This window comes from Arachis hypogaea, chromosome 18 (genome assembly GCF_003086295.3).
Source record: "Arachis hypogaea cultivar Tifrunner chromosome 18, arahy.Tifrunner.gnm2.J5K5, whole genome shotgun sequence".
In the NCBI taxonomy this organism is placed as follows: domain Eukaryota; kingdom Viridiplantae; phylum Streptophyta; class Magnoliopsida; order Fabales; family Fabaceae; genus Arachis; species Arachis hypogaea.
The window spans coordinates 46,312,354-46,322,871 of NC_092053.1; positions in this window are offsets into that span (position 1 = coordinate 46,312,354).

Below are 10,518 nucleotides of genomic sequence, written 5' to 3' on the forward strand. Positions count from 1 at the left end.
TAAGATTGAAAAAGAATGATTATACCATGGTGTGTTGTCTCCCACCTAGCACTTTTAGTTAAAGTCCTTAAGTTGGACATTCGGGGAGTCCCTTGTTATGGTGGCTTGTGGTTGAACTCATCCAGGAATCTCCACCAATGTTTGTAATTCCAATGGCCTCCGGGATCCCACACTAGTTGCATAAATACTTCAAGCAAGTTAAAGCGAGTGACAAGGCTCCAAGAGTGTTGATTGTTGGAATGAATTCCAGGGTCCCAGACCTTGCTTTTACACCCGTCTTCTTGTTGATCATCATTTTTCCACTTGGGTGGTGAACAGTCGGAATTCTCACTGAGACATCCAAACAGCTTCCTAGACCCATACAATTCAGTATTCTTCCAACCGTGATACTTTAGCCGTGAGCTTCCTACCACAATGAACCTAGGATTGTGTTGCCAACCACTAACCATCCCCCTCTTACTCTTATAGCCACAAAGAGCTCTAAGTTGCCCATCTGTCTCAAGCAAAGCATATTCAAGTGAGCTAATTAAGCTTAGAGATGAGAGATTTACCCACTTGAATGAAGGGATGGATGGTGATGGCTTTGGGGGAGAGGTCTCCAATAACCTTGGCAAGGTGATCTCCAGTTCCATTCCTCTGGACTCCTCTTTGACAACTTTCACCTCTTTGCAAGCTTCTTCAATATCAACCTCTTCCCCTTGGTAGCTTTCTTCCAATTCGATCTCTTCTTCATTGTTCACCAAGGGCATGGGAGGTTGTGCTTCTTCTTCTTCAATCTCCATGTCAAGTCCAATGGGAGAGGATTCAAATGTAGATAAGAATTCATCAATGATTGAATCCATCTCTTGATCATCCCCTTCAAAGTCTTCAACCATGATATGCCTTGGAGGTTGTACACCCTCCTCAACATCAAATTCAAACTCATTAGAAGGGGGCTCTATGACTGGATTTTCCCATGGAGGTTCTGCATCTCCTAAGTCTTCAACCAATTCTTCTTCTTCGATAATTTCAGCTTCCTCCACTTGTTTCAGTACAAAGTCATGCTCCTTACTGTCCACTGGAGTTTCTAGTATCTCCTTCATGCTATGTTCTTCATTAGATTGTCCACATGAAGCCATGGGGGTTCCTTGAGTGTCCGAACATCGGGAAGGTAATCGATTTATCGCTTGCTCCAGTTGATGAAATGTTGCATGAAATTTATCCACTATTTTCTTGAGACGATCCTTTGATTCTTGTTGCGCTTGGCTATCATAAGTAGGATCATAGTGCTCTTGGATTAATGGATATGGACATGGTGTATATGGAAGTGGTGGTCCTTGGGGGTAATTGGGTTGGAATTGTGGTGGATAGGGGTTGGGGTCATATGGAGGTGAATGGTGTAAAGGGGCTTGTGAGTATGGTGGTTTAAAGCTATGTTGAGGAGGTGGTTCATTGGCATATGATGGAGCTTGTTGGTAACTACAAAGGGGTCCACCATATCTATCATCTTGATACGCACCTCGGAATGGTTCTTGACCATAGTAATTTGGTGGAGGTGGTTTGTCATGAAGGGGTCCACCATAACTATTGTCTTGGAATGCATTGTAGAATGGTTGTTGGTTATAGCGCATTGGAGGGGGTTGTTGCGAAGAGCGTTGATCAAATCCTTGTGGCTCCTCCCATCTTTGATTCTTCCAACCTTGATGCCTATTTTCATTATAGTTTCCATTGCTTACAACAACATTAGAACCAAACTCAAAGCGACGGGGGTGAGAACTCATAGTAATTAATAAAAATTAAAAACAAAAACAAATAAACAAGCAAAGGAAAATAAAATAAAATAAAATAAGAGAAAAGGTTTGAAAAATATTTTTAAGATTAACAAAGATAAGATAAGTTAGGTAAGAGAAGATAAGTTTTTAAATTAAAAGGTTTTGAAATTTGAATTTTGAAAAAAATCAAGAATATAAGATAAAGATTTGAAGAAAATTTAAATTTTGAATTTTGAATTTTGAATTTTGGAATTTAATTAAAATTTAAAATTTGAATTTGAAATAAGATAAGATAAGATTTTGAAAAAGATATGATTTTTGAAAAAAGATTTGAATTTTGAAATTTAAAACTAAGATAAGATAAGATAAAAAATTTTAAAATAAAAATCTGAATTTATTTTTTGTAATTTTCGAAAAAATCAATTAAAATAAAGAGAAAATATATTTTTGAATTTAATGAGGAAAGAGAAAAACAATAAAATGACACCAAACTTAAAATTTTTTAGATTAAAACAAAGAAAACAACCAAGAACAACTTGAAGGTCAAGATGAACACGAAGAACAACTTGAAAATCAAGAAAGAACAAGGAACATTATTTTCGAAAATTTTAATAACTAAATAAAAACCAATAACCTCTTAATTTACGAAAAAGCAAAAATAAAAACAAAAATAAAAACAAATAAACAAGGAAAAAGCAAATATTTACAATAACCAATAATAAGACACACGTTTGCAATTCCCCAGCAACGGCGCCATTTTGATGATTAGATTCTTGCTAGTAAAGAATTTTATAAAAATAATCGCGTTGTAGATGTAGTTTCTAAACCAACAAAAATCCTTTCGTACAAAAATTTGGTTGTCACAAGTAATAAAACCCAATAAAATTTATAACCGAAGTATTTAAACCTCGGGTCATCTCTCAAGGAATTGCAGGGAAGTATGAATTATTATTGGTTCTGGAAAAGGGTATATTTTTAGGTTTTTGAAATAGGGGACAGGAAAATAAATTGGCAGGAAATTAAATCTTAATTATCATAAAAACCATTGCAAGGTATGAGAATTGGAAATCCCATCCTAGTTATCCTTATCAGGTGTGATGAGAATTGTTTATTGCTCCCACTTAGTAAATCCTTACTAAATAAAGGAAAGTCAAGTGGACTAATCAATTTGATCCTCAAGTCCTAGTCAACTCCTGTGGAAAGACTAGCTTTAGAGCGATCCAAATCAATCAGCAATTCCCAAATCTCAATCAACTGCTGAGTTTGACAACTCAAGTGTTAACAATTACTTAACCAAAGCAAAGGGAGATAAATCTAAATTAAATTAAAAGCATTAATAACATAAATTTGAAGAAAGCAATCTTAAATCTGAAATACCTCAATGTGCATTAAATAGAATATTCAAATCTAACATGAAAAGGTTCATAAGCCAATTTGGCAACATAAGTCAAATACAAATAAAAGCATTAGAATAAATAAAAGTAGAAGAGAAACATAAATTAAAGGAACATTGAACCTGGAATGAAGAGAAGTAGCCTAATCATAATAGAAATCCTAAATCCTAATCCTAAATCCTAAGAGAGAGGAGAGAGCCTCCCTCTCTCTAAAACTACATCTAAATCCTAATAATTGTGAATGTGAATGTATATCTGAATTGAATGGATTTGCCCACTTTATAGCCTCTAATCTGTGTTTTCTGGGCCGAAAACTGGGCCAGAAACAGCCCAGAAATCGCTGGTTACGAAATCTGCCACGCTGGTTTTTTGTCACTGCGACGCGTCCGCGTCACTTATCATCAGGGAAACTATGGTATATTATATATCATTTCGAAGCGCCGGATGTTAGATTTTCAATGAAACTGAAACCGCATCATTTGTATCTCTGTAGCTCACATTATGATCATTTGAGTGCGAAGAGGTCAGGGCTGACAGCTTTGCAGTTTCTTCAATTTCTTGTATTCCTTCCACTTTTGAATGCTTCCTTTCCATCCTCTGAGCCACTCCTGCCCTGTAATCTCTGAAATCACTTAACACACATGTCACGGCATCGAATGATAATAAGAGAGGATTAAAATTAGTAAATTTAAGGCCAAAGAAACATGTTTTTCAATCATAGCTCAAAATCAGGAAGGAAAACGTAAAACATGCGATTTCTATGAATAAGCGTGAGAATAATGGATAAAATCCACTAGATTAAGCACATGATAAATCATAAAATAGTGGTTTATCAAATGTTACTTGGAGCCAAAGAACAATTTCAAGAGTTTGGATTTGGGATTATCGCTGAGCAAACAAATTACCGCTGCTCTGCCCTCCTCGGTCAAACCAAGAACCAGATTTCAAATCCTTAATTTTATGGTCTGTGTGAAGAAAAAGAAAAAAGGGTTTACAGCTGGTTCAAGGTCCAAGAATTTGACTTTGAAGAAACCTTAACCGTGGCTCAGAACAAGGTATAAAAGCAAAAATGATTCTCGTTAGAGCTCAAGGAGAGAGAACTAGAATCTGAGTTTGTTTGAGAGCTTCATTGAGAGAGTTCAACATTTTGGACAGTATTTCTATATCAAAGAAATATTCTACTAAGATGGAGAGCTTCATCAGAGAATTCTGAATCCGGTTTAACTTATAGCACAAAGGTTGTGAATCATCATCTCCTTCATATTTTACTACTTGTATTTCTATTTATATGTATATCTTTCTTTGTATTCTGTCTCAGGTAAAAGGCAAGAAAGAAAGATGCTGGGAGAAAGCCATAGACTAAAAAAGGTTGAGTAAAACACTTGATAAAAAAGCCAAGAGTAATTTCAGATTTCTTTTGGTTATTTTTTGTTTTGAATCAAGTACCTAAGAGGTATCCTTGCTAAGTTGGGTAAGAACATAGTGTGTCTAGTTTAAGTTATTTCATAACCAAATCAAGTTTATGTTGAAGCTTGATGTGTCTCAGATAGGATTATGTTGAATCCTAGAGAATTGGTGTATGTAATACTTAAAAGATAGTAAAAATTCTACCAATGTTGTGATGGAGACTGGATGTAGGTTGCATTGCACAAGGTAACTAAACTGGGATATATGGCTATATCACCTTCTTCCTTTCTGCTCAATTCTGTTTTTCTTGTTTTATGAGACAAAACTGAATTATCTCCGGCATAATCCACCGCTCAGACTGAACAGAAGCAAAGTTTTAATTTCTGGTTTGAGGCTTAATTAATCAAAGTAAAATAAGGCCATAAATTCAACCCTCATTCTCTAAGCCTTCTAAAACCTTCAATTGGTATCAAAACTAAGTTTCAAGAATCAAGCTTCACAGCTTGGAGGAAAGGTCCAATAGCAAACAACTTGGATTCAACTACAGTGGCCTATACTCTAATAGAGGGTCAGTTAAACAACAGGCCTCCCTTCTTCAATAGGAAGAACTATGCTTACTGAAAGGAAAGGACGCAGATCTTCATTCAATCAATTGATTACAACATATGGAAGATTGTTGTGAGTGGTCCCAAAATCCAAACAAAGACTAGTGCTGATGGAGTTGTGACTCCAAAGGAGGAAGCCAAATGGAATGAGGATGACAAAAAGAAGGTTGAGCTATATGCTAAAGCTATAAAGTTGTTACACTGTGCTCTCAGCTTCGAGGAGTACCAAAAGGTGTCTAGATGCAAGACAGCAAATGAAATCTGGGAGAAACTCCAAGTTACACATGAAGGTGATGACAAGTCATCTTATGCTAGCTTTTCAAGCATTTTTCACTTGTTTCATTAGGTTTTATGCACTTTCTTGCATTATAAGTAAGTGGTTTGGAGTGGATTTGCATGGTTAGGTCAATTCAATTAACCATCATTTATTTGACACAAAATCATAAGGTTTAAGCTAGAATTAGTTGGTTTTTGAATGATTTAGAAACCTTGTCAATTTGGAGATGCTTTGATTGGTTGTTTTGGTTACTTGTAGGTGAAGAAATGGTGGAAAAAAGAATTTTTGGCACACTTTTGAAGTTAGAACACGCTTTGGACCTTAGGCCACGCTTTGAAAAGCGTGACCCATGACATAAAAGCGTGGCACTATCTAAAGGAGAAAAGGCATAGCGCTACATTGAGAGTGTTAACTGAGCGCTAGAAGGAGGCACTCAAACATGTAGTGCTCCGTTAATTTATTTCACTTTTTCGTGGATCTCAACAAAGAAAAGCAAGGAGCAAGCACTCAAATTGGGGCACCCAAGGTTCAAAATGGGGACAAGCGCATGAAAGAAAGGGCGCTACGTGTACTTAGTTCACTGAGCGTTATGCTTAACAAAGAAATGGGCACAATTGAAGCCACCAAGACTCGAAGTGGAGACCACACAAGGCACAATGTAGCGCTACGTTAACTTACCTCACTGAGCACTATTGGCATGAGGAAATTGCTACCAAAGTGGGACGGCCAGGGCTCGAAGGGAGAGACAAGTGCAAGCAAGGGGTGCTACGTTACATTAGTTAACGTAGCGCTATGAATGAAGCTTGGCACGAGCCCAGGAACAAGGCAAGGGACGCTACATTATTTGACCAAACTGAGCGCTCTACTGGGAGGTGGCCCATGGTTCATTTTCAAATCAAAAGCCAATTTCAGATCCACTTCTTCACCAATTTGAAAAGCCCACTCCAAATTCTAAAATAAAAATTAAAAAGTGTATAAATATGAGTTAGTTTGATTTGTAGAGGGAGACTTTCTTTTTTTTTTTTATTTTACCTTTTGCTCACTTTTCAATTTTACTTTTAGCTCAATTTTAGTTATTTTTTTATTTGGGAATTTGGATCTGAGTTCTTCTTTCTACATTTTTCATTCTGCAACTTCGGCTATCTGTTCTTGGAATTTGAATTGAGATTGAAGAGCTTCATTGATTCTAAGTTTGAGAATCATCTTTTACCTCTCTTCTCAATTGTTCTAAGAATTGGATTTGAATTTAGTTTTCTGTTTTCATTTTCTTTCTTCTGCAACCTCTACTTTCTGTTTTGAATTTTGGATTGAGATTGAAGGAATTATGTTTCAAGTCTTGATCTGAAATCCATCTTTGTTCTTCTTCTGCATAATTCTGAGAATCATCTTCCACTCTTCCTCTCAATTGATCTAATTGGGTTTTAATCTTCTCTGCTATTTTTAAATTTCATTTTCTTTTGCAATTACTTTTCTATTTGATCTAGAGAGCAATTGAGATCTAGATATGCGTTCTAATCTCATTTCTCTTCTTCGATCTTCAATTTCTCTTTAGGATTTCACAATTAAGCTAGGTTTCTTTTCTGTTTTGCTTCTTCAAGAAAATTTCCATTTCGGTTTAGATCTTCTGCAATTCATTTCATCTTCTACTTCTCTGATTGATTGCATTTTACATTTTCTTGTTGAATTCCAAAACCCAGCACCCAAATCCCTTTTACTCTTCAAGCAATTTACATTTCTCAGCAGTTTAGATTTAGTAATTTAGTTTTCTTGCACTTTAAGTTTCAGTTATTTACATTTCTTACAATCTAAGTTTCAGTCATTTACATTACTTGCACTTTAAGTTTCAGATCTTTTACTTTCTTGCACTTTAAGTTTCATGCAATTTACTCTTCTGCACTTTATTTTTCTATCAATTTCCCCTCTCCCTTTTATTTTCATGCAATTTAGCTCTGCTATTCAAGTTTCACTCAAATCATCAACTATTTGCTTAACTAAATTCATCACCTAACTAAAATTGCTCAATCCATCAATCCCTGTGGGATCAACCTCACTCTTGTGAGTAATTACTACTTGATGTGACCCGGTACACTTGCCGGTGAATTTAAGTGTGGAATCTGATTTTCACTCATCAGAAGGCACCAAACAAGTCAAAGAAACAAGGATCGATATGTCACGAAAAGAGCATGAAATGTTTACCATAAAGGATGGAGAAAGCATTGATGAGATGTTTGCAAAATTCTCAATCATCATCAACAGCCTTGATGCTATGGGATTGACATACACTGAACAAACTCTTGTGAGAAAAGTCCTTAGAAGCCTTACGAAAGAATAGAAAATAAAAGCCATTGTCCTAGCTGAGAGTAACAACTTGAGTCCACTAACCTATGATAAGTTAAGAGGGAAACTTCTAGCCTATGAAATCACATACACAAGCCAATACACAAAGAAAAAGGGAGTAGTCTTAAAATCAAAAGTAGAACCTAAGGAGAGTGAATCTAGTGATTGTTTTTCAGATGATGAACTTGTATTTTTTGGTAGGAGACTAAGGCGGCTAATGAGAAACAAAGGCAGGCACAAGGGCTCAAGCTCAAAAGAGTACAAGAAGAATTTGAGCAAAGTAATTTGTCACAATTGCAAAGAGGCTGGACATTTCAAGTTCAATTTCCCAAAGCTTAAGAAGCAGGACAAAGGGAGGAAAGAAAAGAAGAAAGTGCTCATGGCTTCTTGGGAGGATTTAGAGAATGATTTGGATGAGGAAGAGGACTCTGAATATGAATCTCAAGTCTGTTTTATGGCTGGTGAAGATCAACTAGATGAGGTAAATTACTATGACCTATCTATGGATGATTTACATGTTATTGTTGATGATCTCAGCCACTATTATGAGAAACAACTAAATAAATATAACAAATGCAAATCTAAAAATGAAGTGTTGAAAGCCAAAAATGATTTCTTGAAAGAAAAAGTGAAGGAGAACAAATGTGCTATTGATCTTATTGAAGAAAATAGATTCTTGAAATCTGAAATTGAAAAGTAAAAAAAAAAGCACATTGTTGATCCTTCTCAAGAAGTTGTTGCTGAAAATAAAAGATTAAATAAAATGATTAAAAGATTAAATAGTGATTTAGCACAATTTGCTCATAGTTCAAGCATCTTGGACAAATTACTTGCAAATCAAAGACCATTGTTTAAAAAATCAATTGCAAAAATCATGGCTTCTTCTTCAAAAACAAAACCAACTTTTAATAAATCTGGTCTTGGATATTTTTCCAACAATGATGCTACCTTTAAAAAGCCATATTTTGATGAAATTGTATCATCCTCAAGAACCGAACATGTTCCAAACAATTCGGGTCTGGGCTACTTTTCTATAATAAGGTTGCTTTCAAAAAACTACATTTTTATGAAAGAACCTCATATTCAAGAAACCCATTTACTTAAAAAAATTCTGATTTAAGACCTTTTGCTAAAAGAGGTGCTAATACTAGAAATGAATTTGTCAAAAGAAATGCACCCTTTTCAAGAACCTGAAAATTTCACTCGTTTAATCATTATCAGCATCAATGCTTCAATCAATCTCAGTAACATGCACACAGTAATCATTGCTTTAATTGCAATAAACCTGGTTACTCTTACTCCCAATGCTTTATTGACAAAATAAGAACAGGGAACAAAACATACAAATTTGTTTGTGATTTTAATGCATTTGGGCAACCAAGATGGATTAACTTCAAAGGATCCAAATTAGTTTGGATACCTAAGGTTACTGGTGCGGATTTTGAGAATATCCATAACTAAACTGGCAAGTGCACCAGGTTGTCCAAGTCTTATCTTAGGTTATTGAGGGTCGATCCCACGAGGACTGATGGGTGAGCAATAATGGTCGACTGATTAATTTAGTTAGGCAAGCAGAAAAGTTGGTTTGGTGATTTGAAATAGCATTAAATAGTAATTCAAGAGTAAAGAAAGCAAATAAAGGACTTGGTGAGAAATCAATAAGAGAAAACAATTAAGTTATTGAAAATGTTTATTTTTCTGGATTAAGTTTCCTTACCAACTATTTTAATCATGCAAGATTCAGTTCATGGCAAATTGTAATTGACTAAACCCTAATGTCTTAGTAATGTAGTCTCCTCTAACCTTCATCAACTGTGAATGTCTTGGTCACTTGATTCCGATTAGAGGATTAAGTTCAAATCTAGTTTATGGCCACAAAAACCCTAATTACCCAAAGCTTAGAGGATTATATGTCACGTATCTCAATTAGTTCAAGTAATTAGTGTAACACCTTAATTAGCCTAAGCCTTACCTTGCGTCGTAAAGCAAAGGTTAATCAAAGGTTACGACAGTTCTAAGCTTATACATAATATATATAGAAGGAATTAATAATATCTAGAAGCCCGATGAAGGATATAGCTCAAAAACAGGATTTGAAAAGTGCAAAACATACTAGCAAAGCTACTAGCTTAAGGCACAAGGAATAGGTATAGCATAATAAAATATCATAGTATAATATCATAAGGATCTAGCCACGGCTTGCGGAGTTTAAGCTGGCTAGTCATATATACAGACAAACAGAAACTTGACAGTAAAACAGCTTATACAAATTTTGTTCTCTCAAATACAAGCCTCTAGGCAAAGCAAAAATACAGAAGTGAGAGACATATACAAAATAAACCAAAAGAGACTCAAAAAGTATCCAGATCCTCCGCTCTTGTCACCATCCAAACAACTCACCGAGGTGGGTTGTGACCTGCATCTGAAAAACAACAACAGAATATGGTATGAGAACCGGAGGTTCTCAGTATGGTAACAGTGCCCAGTGATGTAGGATATAAGACCCCGGGATGCTGAAGGCAATCCTAGGCTCCAATCCATCACAAGATTCGATCTTAAGGCATACTAAACAATGAAGCATAACTTAAACCATAAAACAAATAAAGCCTTAGCAGTATAAAATGGATAATCTAACATATGGGATTACTAACTAAACTAGTCACCGCTGTCCCACAGCCTTCGCCAACTTACCCTCCGTGTGATCCCATCGCCACCTCCTACCTAACCTCCTCACAAACCAGACAAAC